The 21,181-nt window shown below is 43.5% G+C and overlaps 1 protein-coding gene across 1 annotated transcript in view; it reads left to right on the top strand.

Moving 5' to 3' along the window:
• The first annotated feature begins 2,137 nt into the window (after positions 1 to 2,137).
• adgrv1 (adhesion G protein-coupled receptor V1) overlaps positions 2,138 to 21,181 on the top strand; it is a 528,099-nt gene continuing 509,055 nt past the window's right edge. The window contains exon 1 of the mRNA XM_073066702.1: positions 2,138 to 2,198. The gene's annotated coding sequence lies outside the window, so the exon portion shown is untranslated. The remainder of the gene's footprint in view (positions 2,199 to 21,181) is intronic.

The raw sequence follows: 21,181 nt of genomic DNA, 5'->3' as shown, positions 1-21,181 counted from the left end.
CTGTTTTTGCTTGTTCTTTTTTTGTTGCCATTTGCACAATTTGTTTTTTTGCACGTGGGGCTGTAATGTTTTTCTTTGAACAGGTTCCACGGCTTTCTTTGTTTCCTGGCTGTCTGTCTGGAAGACGAATCTAAGAGTCGCACACTGCATATCTCCTTTTATAATAAGCGTACCCTGAATCCTTTGGTGTGCCTTCTTCATCAATATGTTAGGCCCAGTATAGATCCTCTGAGATGTTAATGCCCAAATCTTGAAGGTGCTCACCCTGTCATGATGCCTTCATGAAGGCTGATGTGTGTTCCCTCAGCTTCCCCTTGCTGAATTTCGCAACAGTTCAGAAATCTGATGGTGGTGGGGAGAAGCTGCTCCTGAATTGTTGAGAGTGGGTCTTCAGGCTCCTGTACCTCCTCCCTGACAGAAGTGAGTTGTGCCAGGCAAATTTTTTGCTTCCCTCTCATTCAATAAAAAAGTGAACATTTCAGCTAACGATTTGGCTGATAGGACTAAATAAAAGTGGTATAGATAGAGTAAGTACAAGCTGGCCATCTCCACTGAGGTTAGGTGAGACCAGAAGTTGAGGTCGTAGATTAAGGGTGGAAACATATAGAACATAGAATAGTGCAGCACAGTACAGGCCCTTTGGCCCACAATGTTGTGCTGACCCCTTAAACCCTGCCTCCCATATAACCCCCCACCTTAAATTCCTCCACATACCTGTCTAGTAGTCTCTTAAACTTCACTAGTGTATCTGCCTCCACCACTGACTCAGGCAGTGCATTCCACGCACCAACCACTCTCTGAGTGAAAAACCTTCCTCTAATATCCCCCTTGAACTTCCCTCCCCTGACCTTAAAGCCATGTCCTCTTGTACTGAGCAGTGGTGCCCTGGGCAAGAAGGTGTAATTTATCATGGAAACTGGAGGGGGAATGTTTTCACTCAGAGGGTGGTGAGAGTGTGGAATGAGCTGCCAGTGGAAATGGTGGATCTGGATTTGATAGCAACATTTGAGAGAAATTTGGATAGGTACACGGATGGGAAAGGTAGGGAGGGATGTGGTTCTGGTGCAGGTTGGTTGGAGTAGGCAGAATAATAGATCGCCATGGGCTAGCTTGGCTGAAGAGCCTGTTTATGTGCTGTAGGGTTCTGACTCTAACTTCTGAAATTAATTCTGCCCACTTAGTTCTCCAGTAATTGTTCTAATGCACTAGGCGGGCTTTTGCTTTCCTCCCATTAAAATTCAAAGTAAATGTATTATCAAACTTCTGTACAAATTTGTCACCATATACGATCCTGAGATTTATTTTCTTGTGGGCATACTGAATAAATCCATAATAGAATAATAGCCAAAACAAAAACAATGTAAGACCGCACCAACTTGGGCATTCAACCAGTGTGCAAAAGACAACAAACTGTGCGAATACAAAAAGAAAGAAAATAAATAAGCACTAAGTATGAGAACTTGAATTGAAAAGTCCTTGAAAGTGCATCTATAAGTTGTGGGAACATTTCAATGATGGGGCAAGTGAAGTTGAATTAAGTTATCCCGTTTGGTTCATGGGCCTGATGGTTGAGGAGTAATAACTGTTCCTGAACCTGGAGGTGTGAGTCCTGAGACTCCTGTACCTCCTTCCTGATGGCAGCAGTGAGAAGAAAGCATGACCTGGATGGTGGGGGTCCCTGATGATGGTGGCATGGTAATCTTGTAGTTAGTTCAGGTGGCCAGGGTTTAAACACCTGCCTGTAAGGAGTTGGTACGATTTGCCCGTGACCACGTGGGTTTTCACAATGTGTACTGGTTTCCTCCCACAGTCCAAAGATCTCTGGGTGGTAGATCATTGTAAACTGTCCGGTTAGGGTTAAATTGGGAGTTGATGGGCAGTATAGCTAGTAGGGTTGGAAGGGTGCCGTATCTCAATAATTCCCCTTTGGTCCAAGAGCCTGAAGGTTGAGGGGTAATTATTGTTAGATGAACAGGTGGAAGCCTCAGTTTGCCTGGGAGGTGTGGGAGGGCAGGAAGGCTGTCGCCCCAGGGCTGGCGCATGCGCTCAGGCGAAGCTGGGAGCTCCTCTCAGTCCGCCTTCAGTGTGCGGGCGGCCGTCTCGCCTTTGGGCTGCTGGCAGTCGAACGGGAGTTCACGCGTGCGGGATCGGCGGCAGGTTCTGCCCGGAGCCGGGGAGCGGGCGGCGGACCTTTGCAAGTGAGTTTGCAGCCGCGGCGACTCGAGCTGGGGTCCGGTTGGTTTCTGGCGAGTCCCTTTGCAGATCGCTGTTGGTGTGAATTTAATTCACCCCGACTCCATCGATTGCTCACCTCGGGATGAGCCCGTGTTGGCAAATTCACTCAGACCAGTCACTCCACCTGCTGAGGGATCTGTACGACCCTTGTGGGGCTCGTTCAGCGGTTGTTGGCTTTGATCTGGGATGCCATTCAAGCTGCGAGTGCAGTTATTGTGCGGGAGACAGGGATGCTCTCTCTGGGTAACGGGGAGGCGGAATGCTTCTCGTGTGCAGACTTACAAATGCTGTACATCAGAAGCCCCAAAACGTCAGAATTTTTAAATTTTATTTCCAGAAATCATGACGTTTCTGCATTTTGTTGATTAAAGTGTCATTTGATTTTTAGCTCTGTCGTGCTGAGAACGTTTCACGTGGCAGCAAGTAACAAGTAATTTTTGACGCCCTTACTAATCAAGAAACTGTTAACCCCCGCTTTAAGTACAGGTATACCCAATGACTTGGCCTCCACGATAGTCTCTAGCAATGAATTTCACAGATTCACTACCCTCTGGTTATTCTCTGTTCTAAACGGGCATCTCTATTCTGAGGCTGTGCCCTCTGGTCCTGGACTCACACGCTATGGGAAACATCCTCTCCACATTTAGACTTTTCAATATTCAATAGGTTTCAATGAGAATTTTGATCAAGGCATAGAACTAATTTACAATCGGGAGTTCGGAGCTAAACTATTGTATTTTGAAAGGATTGCTTGAAATTAGCCCGCATGTTTTTATTTGCAAACGTAGCGAGCGCAATACAACCATAAATTGTGATGCTAACAAAATATGAATGTTGGCTATCAAAGAGTCGAGTGTATTGTCATGTGCACAGGTGCAATGAAGCAGCGTCACAGGCACCCGGAGTGAAATGGATTATATTTGTGATTGCCTATTGATGTCATCTTGATTGAATCCTTTTGCAGTGTAACTTGTACAAGTCAGGATCTTGCGTTTAACACAAGGGGGCATAACTTCAAGGTGTAGGAAGGAAAGTGTAAGGGGCCGTCAGAAGTAAGATTTTTACAGAGTGGCGGGAGTGTGGAGCGGGGGTAGAGGCTGATACATTAGGGACGTTTAAGAGATTCTTTAATAGATACATGGATGATATAAAAATGGAGGGCAATGGTAGAGGGAACACGAGGAAATCTGCAGATGCTGGAAATTCAAACAACACACACAAAATGCTGGTGGAACACAGCAGGCCAGGCAGCATCTATAAGGAGAAGCACTGTCGATGTTTCGGGCCGAGACCCTTCGTTAGGCAATGGTAGAGGGAAGGGTTAGATCGATTTAAGAGACCATAAGACCTAGGAGCAGAATTAAGCCATTCGGCCCATCGAGTGCTTTGCTATGCCACTATGGCTGATTTACTTTCCCTCTCAACCCAATTCTCCCGCCTTCTCCCCGTAACATTTGATACTTGAATTAATCAAGAACCTATCAACCTCTGCTTCTAACATACCCTCCACCGCCATCTCTTGCAACCATTTCCACAGATTCACTCTCACCTTTGTTCTAAATGGACATCCCTAATTCTACGGCTATGGCCACTGGTTGTAAACTCACCCACTGTGGGAAGCATCCTCTCCACATCTACTCTGTTCTGACCTTTCAATATTTGATACGTTTCAAAGAGATCCCTCCCCCCCGCCCATTCTTCTACGAGAACAGGTCCAGAGCTATATGGGCTCTCAAAGGTGAACCATTTTGTTCCTCCCCAATGTCTGCACACCCTTTGTTAGATAAGGGGCCTAAAGCCGCTCACGATACTTCAAGTGCCATCTACCCAAGGCCTATGAAGTCTCAGCATGATGTTCTTGAATGCTCGCATTGCGTTTGCCTTCTTCACCAGCAACTCAGAACTGCAAGTTAACCTTTAGGGAATTCTGCCCGAGGACTCTTCAGTCTCTCTGCACTTTCAATTTGTCAATTTTTCTCCTCATTTCCAACATAATCCATGTCTTTATTCCTTCTGCCAAAGTGCATGACCACGCACTTCCCTGCACTCTATTTCATTTGTCACTTCTTTGCCTATTTCCCCCAATCTGACTGAGTCCTTCTGCAGACACCCTGCTTCCTCAACACTACCTCCCCTTCCACTTATCTTTGTATCGCCTGCAAACTTGGCCACAAAGCCATCAATTCCTTTATCCAAATCATTGACATGTACAGGTCTTCCCCGCTTTACGAATGTTCACTTTATGCCACTTCGCTTTTACAAAAGACATACATTGGTAACCTGTTTTCGCATTACAGAGAGGATTTTCGCTTTTATGAAAAATTTTCCCATATAAATTAATGGTTCTTCACTTTACGCCATTTTGGCTAAAGAAAGGTTCCATAGGAACACTCTACTTTTGTAAAGGGGGGGCACCTGTAATGTAAAAAGAAGCAGTCCCAACACCAACTCCCTGCAGAACACACTAGTCACCGGAAGTCAAATAGAAAAAAACCCCTTTTATTCCCACTCATTACCTCCTGCAGGTCTGCCAATTTTCCTTCCATGCTAGTATCTTTCTGTAATGCCATGGGCTCTTATTTTGTTTAGCAGCCTCATGTACAGAACCTTGTTAAAGGCTTTCTGAAAATCCAAATAATCAACATCCACTGACTCTCTGTCTATCCTGCCTGTCATTCCTCAAAGAATTCCAATAGATTTGTCAAGTCAAGTCAAATTTATTTATAAAGCACTTTTAAAAATAACCCATGTTGACCAAAGTGCTGTACAAACCATAACAGGTAGCTAAAATCACAAATACAAGAAACACAGATATAAACAACAAGGCACTCAGCTCATCGGCACAAAATAAACAACACACGAGCCTAGGCACAAGCCAAAAGTCAGCCACATCAGGAAGATTCAAACGCTAGTGAATAAAGGTAAGTTTTGAGCCTGGACTTAAAAGAGTCGATGGAGGGGGCAGATCTGATGGGGAGGGGAATGCTGTTCCACAGTCTAGGGGCTACAATAGCAAAGGCGCGGTCACCCCTGAACTTAAATTTAGATCACGGGGCAGCCTGGAGCCCCAAGTCAGCTGACCTGAGGGACCAGGAAGTAGAATAAGGGGTTAGAGGGTCTATGATATAGGAGGGGTGGGGCCAGTCCATTTAAGGCTTTATAAACAAACAGGAGAACCTTAAAATCAATTCTAAACTGTACTGGTAGTTAGTGGAGAGAGGCCAGGATAGAAGTAATGTGGTCCCTCTTTCAGGCACCTGTCAGGTCAGATTTTCCCTTTAGAAAACCAAGCTGACTTTGGCCTATTTTATCATGTGCCTCCAAGTACCCCAAAATTTCAGCCTATCATCTTGGAGTAGTTTAAAGGGTCAACACAACATCATGGGCAACGAGCTGTACTGTTCTTTGCTTGTTTGCTTGTTTATTCATTGAGATACGGCACCGGGAGGCCCTTTTAGCCCTTTAAGCTGCGCTGCCCAGCAACCCATCTATTTAACCGTAGCCTAATCACAGGACCATTAACAATGACCAATTAGCCTACTAGCCTGTACGTCCTTTGACTGCCGGTGGAAACCAGAGGACCCATAGAAAACCCATGCATTTCACGGGGAGAATGTACAAACTCCTTACAGAAAATGGCAGGATTGGACTCTGAACTCTGACGCCCAGAGTTGCAATGGCGTTGAGCTAACTGTTATGCTACTGTGGTGCCATGTTGTATTTCGTAGATTTGATACTGTGGTTAAATCATATTTGAGAAACAAAAAATGGACAAACTATTTTGTCAATTAAAAGGTACTTAGTTTGTTTTTATTTCTTGTCCTTTAGATAACTGCTGAATATGCAAAAGTGGAATGAGTTGGGGTTTGGAATGTAATTTGGGCTAGCATGCTTTCTGAATGAAATGAAAACATGTATATTTTAAAATGTTTTGGCATGGGTATGGCTGTTAATTTATGAATCCATGATTTTTTTTGAAAATGTTTACCTATACTTTGAAGCTGTTTACCATTTAAACAAAAAAAAATTAAAGGGATGTTTGATTAGAAATGTCTGAAGGAAAGATGCATAAATTCTATGGACGTGTGCGTATTCAGCCATATGCGTATATGTTGAAGTGTTGCCTCTTGATAGGAGGTTGCAGATCATTGAATATGTTACGTATGAGGGGAGTTTGATGGCTCTGGGCCTGTACTCACTAGAGTTCAGAAGAATTAAGAGATGTCTCATTGAAACCTATCAAATATTGAAAGGTCAATATAGAGGATCTTTCCTATAGTGGGGGAGTCTAGGACTGGGGGGCAGAGCCTCAGAATAAGAGTGTGTCCCTTTGGAACAGAGATGAGGAAGAATTTCTTTAGTCAGAGGGGGTGAATCTGTGGAATTCATTACTATGGCTGCCTGTGGAGGCCAAGTCATTGGGAGTATTAAAGCGGAAGCTGAGAGGTTCTTGATTAGTAAGGGCATCAAAGGTTATGGGAAGTAGGCAGGAAAATGGGGTTGAGTTGGAAAATAAATCAACCATGATGGAATGGTGGAGCAGACTCGATGGGGTGATTGGTTTAATTCTGCTCCAATATATTATGGTCTTTAACAGTGTAGCAAATGTTTTGTTCATTTGTTGTTAATTTTGATTGTTATAGCTTTTGTGTTCAAAAATCATCATTTAAATTAATATGATTAATTGCAAAAATAAGTTAGCACTTAGAAATATTGATTATTCCAAATGGAACGTAAATAAGTAAAAAACTTAATGATAGTAGACTTATACAAGTTTAATGTGGGGATCCTGATCAATACGTAACACATAAAAATGCTGGAGAAACTCAGCAGGTCAGGCAGCATCTATGGAGAGGAATAAAAAGCTGGTTTTGGGCCGATGCCCTTCATCAGGACTGTTAGTCTGGATTTCCAGAATCTGGAGTGTTTGTGATCCTGATCGAACTTCAGAGTAAATTTATTGTCAACATAACAGGCTTATCATATGAGGAGAGATTGATGGCCTTGGGTCTGTATTTGCTGGAATTTAGAAGAATGAGGATGGATCTCATTGAAACCTATTGAATGTTGAAAGGCATTGGTAGAGTGGAAGTGGAGAGGATGTTTACTATGGTGGGGGAGTCTAGGAGCAGATAAGAATAGAGTGATGTGCATTTAGAATGGGGACGAGGAATTTCTTTAGCCAGAGGGTGGTGAATTCACTGGCCCAGTGGGCTGTGGAAGCCAAGTCATTGACTGTATTTAAGGTGAAGGTTAATAGATTCTTGATTAGTCAGGGTTTGCAAGGTTATGGAGAGAGGGTATGAGAATGGGGTTGAGATGAAAAGGTGGAGCAGATTCTATGGGCCATAGGCCCAATTCTGCTCCTGTGTCTTATGGTCTTCTTAAATTGACCATGTCCATAGTAGCCCAGATACAATGAAGGTTGGTATGTGGGAATTTGGGGATTTCAAATCCTCAGTAGCCATAGGTTCTTTCTTGGTGAAGATATCGATCAGCTCCCAAGTGTGGATTGAATTTTACCACTTATTCCCTTCTTCTTCAGCCCACGGGGGCAAAGGCCGCTGGCAGCCACTCAGCAGAGGATCCATCCTGAGCCAGACTTTTATGTTGTCACCAGATGTAGCCCTTCCTTGAAGATCCTTCCTCTCCAGTGTTGAGGTCTTTTGTGCCTCTGTTGGCATTTCTGTAGCTCTGGGTTTTTAACGGGATGAAGTCGCTAGTCCCATGACCAGCCGTCTTCCTTTCACACCTGAGCTTGGGACCATTCATGGCAGAGTTCTGTTTATCTGCTGAAGGCCAGGTATCTTTTGGGTCTTACTGACATGGACAAGAACTGCATGATTAACTGAGGAATTCTACATGGAACTGATCACTGTGCAATTGATAGTGATCTGCCTTAGTTCCAACCTTATTAGAAGAAAATAAACTTTTTCTAAAATGTTGAGTTTGCATTTGGAGCCTTCTGTACCTCTTCCATGATGGTAGCGATCAGAAGAGTGCATGGATCAGGTGGTGAGGGTCATTAGCGATGAATGCCGCCTTCTTGAGCAATTACGTCAAGAATATCAAGAAAGTTGGGATCATAAGTCCACTTTGAACCATGGAGATATCATGGTGTTTACAGAGTTGACATTCAGAAATTGCATCCATCCATCTGTGCAAGTATGCTCAGCAGCTGTTCTTTCAAGTTCAGGTTATTATTATTTAACTATACGTATACCGCCAAACGAAACAATGTTCCTCCGGACCAAGGTGTCCAACACAGTACATATAACTCACACACATTACACATAAAGTAACATTACCACTAGTAAATTAACAAATAATAAGGTGTATTTACAACTCGTTAAAGAGTAAACAGTATAACACTATTGGTACTTCATATGTGATGAGCCCTAGATTGTAGCAGGGAATTCAGTAGTCTCACAGCCTGGGGGAGGAAGCTGTTTCTCATCCTAACAGTTCTTGACCTAATGCTACAGTACCTCCTGCCTGATGGTAGAGGGGTAAAGAGATTATTAGATGGAAGGGAGGGATCACTGATAATGCTAAGAGCCCCGAGTAGGCAGGGCTCCTGATAAATATCTCTGATGGGTGGAAGGGAGATTGCATTGATTCCCTCAGAAGTCCTCACAATCCCTTTCCACGCTCTCTCCCATTGCCGGTTCCAATACCACACCAACTATCAATGGCACTGGGGCACCTAAGTTCCAGAATTGCTCAGTTGATCTCCAGATGAGGAGGGTGACCATTCTCACCTCATCTGATGAAATCACTGTTGATGACTCATTCCATAATTGAATGATCATTGAGAATAACCATAGGTGGTAATGCCCTAATGCTTCCCAAACTGGGGTCCACCCTGCTTAATGGTATTGGTCCACAGCATAAAAAGGGTTGGAATCCCTGTGCAAGATTGAATTTGTTTTGCCCTGCCAATTATTTTGGCAAGATGCCAGGGTATTCGAATATTGGTCTTTTCAGTTGTTACCTGTTCCAGTATAACATTTAAAACTCATCTGAATTCTGATCTGACAGTAGTCAGTTTAGACACGTGGTGCCGGTTGTAAGATGAAGACAGGAAACTTGTGCAGGAGAGTTTTTCAATTGGATAAGCCTTTGCACTAGAGCAATGCCATTCCCTCTACCTTGAAGGTCCAGGTCCTGTGGTACAAATGGTTGTCACTAGTTGGGGGCCATGACTTCTATACCTCATCATGCTCTTCACTCTCCTTGTGCAGTGTTGCAGAGCTACTTTCCTGGCCATTGGATCTCACTGTTGATCTCATCTACCTAGTTTGCTGGTGTTAACTTCACATGCTAGGCCAGGCATGTCCTTATCTCACTGGGTAGGAGGCCCACTGGCTACCCACACCTGGTTTAGCCTGCCTGTCGAACCGGGGTGTAGCTGCTGTCACATGCAAATAACTACTTGGAACCACAGGTGAGAGCTGAGTGTCCGGTGGGGATCAAAGTTGAGCGAGCAGCCCCAGAATAGACATGACAAGCCCCTTCACCAGAGTGTTGCCCTTTTTTGGACACTCCATATAGTCCGTATACAGTAAAGTATACAGTTGAATTTCATGAGGAGTATGAGCAGATTTGATATGTCATCAAAGACTCAAGCAAATTTCTATAGATATACCATGGAGAGCATTCTGACTGTCTGCATCACCACTAGAATGGATACTTCAGTGCACAGGAGCTGTAGATTCAGCCAACTCCTTCAAGGTCACTGGCCTCTCCACTGTCGAGGCCATCTCTTCAAAAGGTAGTGCCTCAAGAAGGTGGCATCCATTATTGGGGACTCTCACCACCAGAGACACGCCTTCTTTTTACTACCATCAGGGAGGAGATGAGGAGCTTGAAAACGTACACTCAACATTTTACAAACAGCCTCTTCCATCAGATTTCTGAATGGTCCATAAACCCATGAACTTTACCTCACTATTCCTCTATCTGTCTAGAAACAGAGCAATCCTAATGGGCCAAATGGCCTAATTCTGCTCCTCTGTCTTATGGTCTGTCTCTCTATTGCAACTTGCAGTATTTCTTTTATTTATTATAATCTACTGTCTCCACATAGCGACCAAAGATTCTGAATCCAAATATGGGAACCTGACCCTGGAGTTGACACATATTTTTGAGGTTGTTCAGGCTTTAGTAAAACATTGAGTCACTCACTGGTAAATAGTTCAATCCGAATGGAACTTGAAGAGCAACATGCACAAAATGCTGGAGGAACTCAGCAGGTCAGGCAGAATCTATGGAGATGAATAAACAGTTGCTGTTTTGGCCAAGACTCCTCATCAGGACTGGAAAGGCAGGGGGTAGATGCCAGAATAAAAAGGTGGGGGGAGGAGAAGGAGGACGAGCTAGAAGGTGATAGGTGAAGCCAGGTGGGAGGGGGAGGGGGAGGGGGGATGATGTAAGAAGCTGGGAGGCAATAAGTGGGAAAGGTCCTCGTGGGGGTGTTCTTTCTCACGTGCCTATCAAGTGTTCCCCAATTCTTCCATCACCTTCCCACATTAGGACACTTTACGGTGCCCAACTAAACTGCTAATCTCCATATCTCCGGGAGGTAGATGGAAACTGGAGCTCCCAGGGGAAACCCTACTGTGCACAAATAATATGCAGACTCCACTCCGGGTTGGGAATGAACCTGGATTGTTGTAACTAGATGAGAGCATCAGTAACAGCTGTAGCACTGTGCCACTACTGTCCTGTGCTAACTTCCACACTGAAACTGATACTGCAACATATGATCCTCCATAGTCATCTCATGAAAGGTTAGCCCTGCTGCCCGCAGAGAGGTCATTTTAAAGTCTTCTGCTACCCTTTTGGAAACAGAGAAGTTGTTTCATAATAGCATCATCAATTAATAATCAGCTGGTATTTCTAGTTCCCTCAGCAACAACTGAGAGGCTGCTGCTCACCTTCTCATGCAGGACACTGTGGGATTCATCAATATTACATACTGACGAGTTGCAAAGTAATTTGTGTTAATGTCTTCAGATGTCTATATTTAGTTCTGAACAAGTGGCAGGTCAGAGTGTAGCAAGTGTGTGTCGGCTCCTTTTAATACCATCTTAACTTTTGTGCATTTTGCACCAAAAAATTGTATTTAATACCTTTACTGTCAGCAGTGGATGTAACAGAGACACTTAAGGACCAGATAAACCTTTTCAAATATGGGATTCAGAAATGTACTACAGCTTAGCGAAACATACACTGTCCTGTCACGGTGAATACATTTTAATTTTTAGATTATAGAGAGTCATAGACACTTTAGATGGCGGGGTTAAGATGCAACTCTACTAAAGGAGGTGTAAAGTCCTTCTTCCCTCTGTGAGCCTGCACTCAGACCATAGCCCTCCGTACCCCTCCCATCTATGTACTTATCCAAACCTTTCTTAAATGTTGAAACCAAATCTGCATCCACTACTTCCACTGGCAGCTTGTTCCACACTCTCACCACTCTCTGAGTGAAGAAATTTCCCCTCTGGTTCACCTTAATCATTTCACCCTTCTTCCTTAACCCATGTCGACTGTACTTCCTTAGAAGGTTGGCGTCATTCAATGTCTGTAGTGAGATGCTGAAGATGTTCTATAGGTCAGTTGTGGAGAGCGCCCTCTTCTTTGTGGTGGCGTGTTGGGGAGGTAGCATTAAGAAGAGGGACGCCTCACGTCTTAATAAGCTGGTAAGGAAGGCGGGCTCTGTCGTGGGCAAAGTACTGGAGAGTTTAACATCGGTAGCTGAGCGAAGGGCGCTGAGTAGGCTACCGTCAATTATGGAAAACCCTGAACATCCTCTACATAGCACCATCCAGAGACAGAGAAGCAGTTTCAGCGACAGGTTACTATCGATGCAATGCTCCTCAGACAGGATGAAGAGGTTAATACTCCCCAATGCCATTAGGCTTTACAATTCAACCGCCAGGACTTAAGAACTTTTTTTTTAAAAGCTATTATTAATGCTTTTTGAGTTAGTGATTTAGATGCATATCATATTTTTACTGAGTTACGGTAAGAATTGTATGTAATTAGTTTTTGCTACAACAAGTGTATGGGACATTGGAAAAAAAAGGTTGAATTTCCCCATGGGGATGAATAAAGTATCTATCTATCTATGACCTCTAGTTCTAGTCTCACCCAACTTGAGAGGGAAAAGCTTGCATGCATTCACCCTATCTATACCCCTCATATCTCTATCAAATCTCCCCTCATTTTTCTGCGCTCATGTGAATAAAGTTCCAACCTTTTCAACCTTTCCCTATAACTCAGGTCTTCAAGCCCCAGCAACATCCTTGTAAATATTCTCTGTACTCTTTAAATTTATTGATATCTTTCTTATAGGTAGGGAACTAAGTACTCATTAGAGGAAGAATGTGGAGGCTTTGAAAATGATACAAAAGATGTTTGCCAGGATGCTGCCTGGATTAAAAAGTCATCATCATTATGTGCTGTGTCGTATGACGTGGTTTATCATGTCAAATTAGGTTGCACCTTGCCCAAGGGTAACGTGTATGCTAGTAGAAGGAATGCCTGACTTACACCTCCACCCTGACAACCTCTTCTTATAGTATGGTGCCCAGAAATGCAGATGTGGTCTCACCATCATCTTATAGAGCTATAACGTGATAGACCAGCACAGGAGCAGTCCCTCCAGTCCACAATATCTACACCAAACCCATTGCCAGGTTAAACTGACATTCCTCTGTCTGCACATGATCCATATCCCTCCACAACCTGCATATTCATGTCTCTATCTAGAAGCCTCTTAAATGCCTCTATCATATCTATACATTGTATCAGAGGGATAGGAAGGTAGGTAGATAGAGGGGGAGGCATGGCTCTACTGGTTAAGAATGGCATCAAATCAGTAGGAAGATGTGACATAGTTTCAGAAGATGTTGAATCCTTGTGCGTAGTTAAGAAACTGCAAGGGTAAAAGGACGTTGATGACAGTTATATACAGGCCTCCCAACAATGCCTGGGAGTTGGATCACAGATTACAATAGGATATAGAAAAGGCATGTCGAAAGGGCAATGTTATGATAGTCATGGGAGATTTTAATGTGCAGGTCGATTGGGGAAAATCAGGTTGGTAATGGATCTTGAGAGTGAGTTAGTTGAATGCCTAAGAGATGGCTTTTTAGATAAGTTTGTCGTTGAGCTTACTAGGGGATCAGCTATACTGGATTGGGTGTTATATAATGAACCGTAGGTGATTAGGGAGCTTAAAGTAAGGGTTCTTTTGTTTTAACATTAGCTTTGACTTCCCTTGTTAGCCACGGTTGTACTATTTTGTCATTTGAGTTTTTCTTCACTTTTGGGATACACATGTCCTGCACCTTCCCCATTTTCCCCAGAAACACACACCATTGCTGCTCTGCTGACATCCCTGCCAGCAGCTCCTTCCAATTTACTTTGGCCAATTCCTCTCTCATACCAGTGTAATTTCCGTTACTCCACTAAAATACTGCTATGTCAGACTTGTGCAGAACACCCTGAAGGTTAACTTGCAGGTTGAGTCGGTGGTGATGAAGGGAAATGCAATGTTAACATTCATTTCAAGAGATCTAGAATACAAGAGCAGGGATGTGATGCTAAGGATTTATAAGGCACAGGTGAGGCCTCACCTTGAGTACTGTGAACAGTTTTGGGCACCTCATCTTAGAAAAGATGTTCTGGCATTGGAGAGGGTCCAGAGGAGTTCGCAAGGCAGATTCCAGGAATGAAAGGATTCTCATACGAGGAATGTTTGATGGCTCTAGCTCTGTACTCGCTGGAATTTAGAAGGATGGGGGGAGATCTGATTGAAACTTTTCGAATGTTGAAAAGACTAGACAGAATAGATGTGGAAAGGATGTTTCCCATGGTGGGAGAGTCTAGGACAAGAGGGCACAGCCTCAGGATAGAGTGGTGTCCACTCAAAACAGAAATATGGAGAAATTTCTTTGGCTGAAGGGTGGAGAATTTGTGGAATTTTTTGCCACATGCAGCTGTGAAGGTCAGTTCGTTGGGTGTATTTAAGGCAGAGATTGATTGGTTCTTGATTGGATGTGACATCAAAAGGTTATGGGAGAAGGCGAGGAAGTGGGGTTGAGGAGGAGATAAAAAGGATCTGCCATGATTAAATGAAGGAGCAGACTCAATGGGCCAAATGGCCTAGTTTCTGCTCCTGTGTCTTATGGTCTTGTATCTGCTTCTAGCACTACCCCTTGACAGCCTGTTCCAGGCACCCATCACTCTCTCGCCACACACATTTTGAGCCCTACACTTGCCCTTCACTTTCTGAGGAGAGTGAGGCATGGAAGACTCCCTGCCACCATTCTAACAACTTTCTACGGGAGCACCATCGAGAGTGTCCGGTCTGGCTCCATTCTTGTGTGGTATGGAAGCTGCAAGGCTTTGGACTGCAGGACAGCCAAAAGCATCCGGAAGATCACCGGGGTCTCCCTTCCCACTTTTTGTGACATTTACCAGGAGCATTGTCGACAAAGGGCCTGAAGTATTGTTGAGGATCCCTACCACCATCCCACAATCTCTTTGAGTACCTGCCGTCAGGAAGGAGATACAGGAGCATAAAGACTAGGACTGCTAGAATGGTTAACAGCTTCTTCCCTCAGGCAGTGTGACTAAAGAATACCCTGCCATCATCAAGGTCCCATCACTAGGACAGTGAGTTGCTTACTGTTTACCTGCACTGCATTTTTGAATTGTATTTTATTAAATTATTTGTGATAATGGTTTGTTTTATGTGTTGTGTGAGATATATATATTTTGTGGGTGCACCATGGTCCAGAGGAAGATTGTTTTATTTGGTTGTTTATGTGTACAGTCAGATGACAATAAACTTGAACTTGACAACTGCTTTGAACATTCCCCTATCACCTTAAATGCATTTTTTACCCTAGAAGAAGGATTCTCACTGTCCACAATATTAATGCCCCTCAGAAGTTTATAAACTTCAGTCAGTTCTTCCCTCATTCTCCAAAGCCCCAGAGAAAACAATTCAAGTTTATTCCAACCTCTCTTTATAGCTCCTACCCTGTGTGGTGGGGTGGAGATGCATCTCTACCAAAGTAGGTGTAAGGTGTTCCTTCCCTCCGCTAGCCTGCAGGTCCCCCTTGGGCAAGGTGTAGCACCTCCTTAGCCTCTCCCCCCCCATCCCCCATCCCCCGATCAGGGTCACGTGAAGTCATGGGAACAGGTAGTGGATGGTCGTATGAGCAGCCAATGCATTTCGTAAATCCTAGTTATGTGGGCACTGATGCCAGGTACATCATCTCTGAAGGGTATTGATAATGGCTGGGGTCACCCATCTTGTAAAGACACTGCCCAGAAGAAGCCAATGGCAAAATACTTCTGTGGAAAAATTTGCCAGGAAGAATCATGGTAATGAAAAGACCATGACCGCCCACGTCATACGACATGTCACATAATGAATGAATGTACCATAAGCTAGAAGGGGTGCAGTAAAGAGTCACAGGATGTTACCAGGCCTGGAGAGAGTCATAAGAAGACTGTTAATAGAGTGTTTTTTGTTTGCTGGAGTGATGGAGGTTGAGGGGTGATTTTAAAGAGGCATATAAAATCACACGGGGCATTGATAAGGTGAATGGTCATGGTCTTTTTCACAAGGTAGGGGAGTTTAAATCTAGAGGTTTAGAGGGTGTGAGAGATTGGAACAAACTTGATTTGTTTTCTTTTGAGCTTTCGAAGTTGTGGGTAAACCTGACAGAAGTTGGAAAAGGTCTGAGAGGCATTGTGAATTCAAAGGAGATTTCAGATGAGAGGAGAAATTAAGGAGAACTGAGGCACAGTTCTTTTTTCATACAGAGAGTTAAAAAGTTCAAAGTAAATATTAAAGTACATATAGGTAATCATATATAATCCTGAGATACGTTTTCTTATGGATGTTTACCGTAAATACAAGAAACAGTAGAAGTGATAAAAGATCACACCCAGCAGGACAGACAACCAACCAATGTGCAAAAGACAACAAACTGTACAAACACTAAATAAGTAAATAAATAAATATGCAATAAATGTCAAGAACATGAGATGAGTCCTTGAAAGTGAGGCTGTAGGTAGAGGGTATATGGAACAAGCTGTTAAATGAAGCGGTAGAGTTGGGTAGAGTCAGGGTGGCACCATAGTGAAGTGGTCAGCTTAAAGCTAAGACAGTGCCAGTAACCTCGGTTCAGTTTCCTCCGCTGTGTGTGTAAGGAGCTTGTATGTTCTCCCTGTAACTGTGTGGGTTTCCGCCAGGTGCTCTGGTTTCCTCCCACATTCTACAGACATTCAGGTTAGTGAGTGAGTTACAGGCAAGCTACGTTGGCGCTGGAAGCATGGTGACACATGTGGGCTTCCCCCAGCACAATTCCCGCTGATTTAATTTGATGTAAACAACGCATTTCACAGTATGTTTTGATGGACATGTGACAAATAAAGCTAAACTTTTTCTGAACTCTTTTCCCGCAATAATTCCCAGAGTTGCCCTCTTTGTTAAACATGCATGCATCCAAAGTAACATATGCCATTTTTTTTTCTGGAAGTTATGATACAATTCTTCAGATTTTGCCTGCTTGTGTTTCTGTATTGTTTTGAGCAATGACACAAACATGCTTAGAATAATTTACTAATTATTTGAGGTATATTGCAAGTGTGTATCTGATGAGTAACTAATGATTTGTCCTGTCGATTTCCCTTTGCCTGCAGTTTATTTGTCACAGTGAGCTATCCACTTACTCTGCAATGATCTTGTAATCAATTACAAGGTAAAAATCTGCTCACAGGTTGCAATCTATCACTGCCAGTCCTCTGGAATTATGATAGCAATTCTTTATTACGTGTATTTCTTTGAAGTAGCCACACAGCGAGGATGCTAAAGGCATCTTGATCATTAGACGTAGGAGCAAGTTAGACCATTTGGCCAATCGAGACTTCAACTCGTCACTTTTATTGTCATTTTGACCGTAACTGCTGGTACAGTACATAGTAAAAATGAGACAACGTTTTTCAGGACCATGGTGTTACATGACACAGTACAAAAACTAGACTGAACTATGTAAAAAAACAACACAGAGAAAGCTACACTAGACTACAGACCTACACAGGACTGCGTAAAGTGCACAAAAACAGTGCAGGCATTACAATAAATAATAAACAGGACAATAGGGCAAGGTGTTAGTCCAGGCTCTGGGTATTGAAGAGTCTGATAGCTTGGGGGAAGAAACTGTTACATAGTCTGGTCGTGAGAGCCCGAATGCTTCGGTGCCTTTTCCCGGTTGGCAGGAGAGAGAAGAGATTGTATGAGGGGTGCGTGGGGTCCTTCATAATGCTGTTTCCTTTGCGGATGCAGCGTGTAGTGTAAATGTCTGTGATGGCGGGAAGAGAGACCCCAATGATCTCGGCTGACCTCACTATCTGCTGCAGGGTCTTGCGATCTGAGATGGTGCAATTTCCGAACCAGGCAGTGATGCAGCTGCTCAGGATGCTCTCAATACAACCCTTGTAGAATGTGATGTGGATGGGGGGTGGGAGATGGACTTTCCTCAGCCTTCGCAGAAATTAGAGACGCTGCTGGGCTTTCTTTGCTATGGAGCTGGTGTTGAGGGTCCAGGTGAGATTCTCCGCCAGGTGAACACCAAGAAGTTTGATGCTCTTAACGATCTCTACCGAGGAGCCGTCGATGTTCAGCGGGGAGTGGTCGCTCTGTGCCTTCCTAAAGTCAACAACCATCTCTTTTGTTTTGTTCACATTAAGAGACAGGTTATTGGCTCTGCACCAGTCCGTTAGCCACTGCACCTCCTCTCTGTAAGCTGACTCATCGTTCTTGCTGATGAGACCCACCACGGTCATGTCATCGGCAAACTTGATGATGTGGTTCGAGCTGTGTGTTGCAGCACAGTCGTGAGTCAGCAGAGTGAACAGCAGTGGACTGAGCACACAGCCTTGGTGGGCCTCCGTGCTCAGTGTAATGGTGTTGGAGATGCTGCTCCCGATCCGGACTGACTGAGGTCTCCCAGTCAGGAAGTCTAGGATCCAGTTGCAGAGGGAGGTGTTCAGGCCCAGTAGGCTCAGCTTTCCAATCAGTTTCTGAGGGATGATTGTGTTGAATGCTGAACTGAAGTCTATGAACAGCATCCGAACGTATGTGTCTTTTTTGTCCATGTGGGTAAGGGCCAGTTGGAGGGTGGTGGCAATGGCGTCATCTGTTGAGCGGTTGGGACGGTACGTAAACTGCAGGGGGTCCAGTGAGGACCCCCTTCGCCATTGATCATGGCTGATTTATTTTCCCTCTCAGTTCCATTCTCCTGCTTTCTCTCTTTGACACCCTTTTTAATCGAGAATCTATTATAAGATATTATTATGATATAAAATATCATTATAAAATATATGATATTGTAATCTCTAATAAGTCATTGTAAAATAACTTGGGCTCTACAGCTGCCTGTCGCAGTGAATTCCACAGACTTACCATCCTCTGGGAAAAGAAATTTCTCCTCATCTCTGTTCTAAAGGAATGTCTTCTACTCTTTAGTCTATGCCCTCTGGTCCGAGACTCCTCCACTATAGGAAATATCCTCTTCACATCCATTCTATTGAAGCCATTTAATATACACTACATTTCAATGGATTCTTCTAAGTCCAGTGCCATCAAACTCTCCTCATACATTAATTCCGGGATCATTCTCATGAATCTCCTCCACATTAGCATGATGTCTTTTATCAGTGACAGTACTGAGTGTGCGAGCTGAGGCATCATGATGATACCATACTTCAAAGTTCAAAGTAAATTTATTATCAAAGTATATATATGTCACCATATACAAACTTGAGATTCATTTTCTTGTGGGCATACTCAATAAATCTATATAACAATAACCATAACAGTATCAATGAAAGTCCACCCAATCAGAGTGTTCAGCCACAGAGCAGAAGAGAACAAACTCTGCAAATACAAAAAGAAGAGTCAGTAATAACAAGTAAATTAGAAATAAATATTGAAAACATGAGATGAAGAGTCCTTGAAAGTGAGTCCATTGGTTGTGGGAACATTTCAAAGATGGGGGAAGTGAAGCTGAGTGAAATTATCCCCTTTGGTTCAAGATCCTGATGGCTCAGTGGTAGTAAATGTTTCTGAACCTGGTGGTGTGTGCAGGAGTCCTGAGGCTCCTGATGGCAGCAGCAAGAAGGGATCATGTCCTCTTTCGCGGGGGGGGGGGGGGTGGTCTTTGATAATGGATGCTACTTTCCTGCAACAGGATTTCATGTAGATGTGCTCAATGGAGGGGCGGGCCATATACACTGCTTTTTGTAGGATTTTCTGTTCAAGGGCCTTGTTGTTTCCGCACCAGGCTGTGCTGTTGCCAGCCAATATTCTCTCCAACACACATCAATAGAAGTTTGTAGTATAATGTAGAATGAATTTAGCATTGGAGTATTATTTGGCTGCTTAGCTGAAGGAAGGAAGGATGTCGGTTACAAGGATGGACACTCAGGACTAGAAAGCTTGAGTTACATGGGAACGCTGAATAGGCTGGACCATTTTTCCCCGGGGTGTAAAATGCGGAGGGGATGACCTTGTAGAGGTTTATAAATTCATGAATGGTTATGTATTTTTGTTCCTGGGTTAGAGGAGTCCAGAACTAGGGGGCATAGACTTTGGTGAGAGGGAAAGCAATTAAAACACCTGAGGGGTGGCTTCACTGCATGGGGTGGAGGGTACATGGAACAAGCTGCCAGAGGAAGAGGTAGAGGTGGGTACAATCACAGTGTTTACAAGATATTTAGACCAGTACATGGATTGGTAAGATTCAGAGCAGTATAAGCTTCACACGGGCAAATGGGGCATGCACAGGGAGGCAAAATGGTTGGTAAGGACGTTGGGCCGAATGGCCTGTTTCTAGCCCTGACTGTGATTCTAATCCAATATACTTAGGAGTAAGTCAAAAACACAAGAGACTCCTCACATACTGGCAATCCAAAGTAACACACACAAGGTGCTGGAAGAACTCAGAGATCCTTCTAATGCAAAATATGCCGTTGTAATGAAAACCTCTTCAAAGTAAACTTATTATCAAAATACATATATAATCACCACACTTGACCCTGAAATTCATTTTCTTGCAGATTTTCACAGTAAGTACAAGAGTCACAATAGAATCAATGAAAGATCACACTCAGCAGGATGGTCAACAACCAGTGTGCAAAAGACAACAAACTGCAAATACAAAATAGAAAAAAAATCAGAGTCAGAATTAATAATAATAAATAAATAAACAATATATATCAAGAGCACATGATGAAGAGTCCTTGAAAGTGAGTCCATAGATTGTGGAATCAGTTAAGTGTTGGGGTGAGTGAAGTTATTCACCCCTGATCAAGAGCTTGGTGGTTGAGGGATAATAACTGTTTCTGAACCTGGTTCTGTCGATCTTGAGACTCCTGTAACTTCTTCCTGATGGCATCAGTGAGAAGAGAGCATGACCTGGATGGTTGGTGTCCTTGATGATGGATGCTGCTTTCCTGCGACAGTGCACCGTGGTAGGGAGAGCTTTACCTGTGATGGACTGGACCGTATCCACTACTTTTTGTGGGCTTTTCTGTTCAAGGGCATTGGTGTTTATAGAAGTTTGTGAAATCTTATCTGATTTGCCACAAATAGAGGGGAAAGCTTTCTGTTTTGTATCAGCTTGGGTTGAACTGAAACATCAACTGTGCCTTCAGATGCTGCTGGACCTGCTGATTTCCTCCAACAGATTATTTGTTGCTTCAAATTCCAGTTGCTTATGTGTCCAAGACTTTGGGATTGTTTGGCTTGTAGAGTTTACCTGTTATAATGGTTCTTTTATTATCAAAGAATGTTGCAATGTGCAGTTCTGGGATTCTTCTTCTCCAGATAGCCATGAACAAAGAAAATCCATGGAAG

Source organism: Hemitrygon akajei, chromosome 2 (assembly GCF_048418815.1).
Source record: "Hemitrygon akajei chromosome 2, sHemAka1.3, whole genome shotgun sequence".
In the NCBI taxonomy this organism is placed as follows: domain Eukaryota; kingdom Metazoa; phylum Chordata; class Chondrichthyes; order Myliobatiformes; family Dasyatidae; genus Hemitrygon; species Hemitrygon akajei.
Note: the sequence above shows the minus strand (reverse complement) of the source record. Positions and strands in the feature narration are given on the sequence as shown.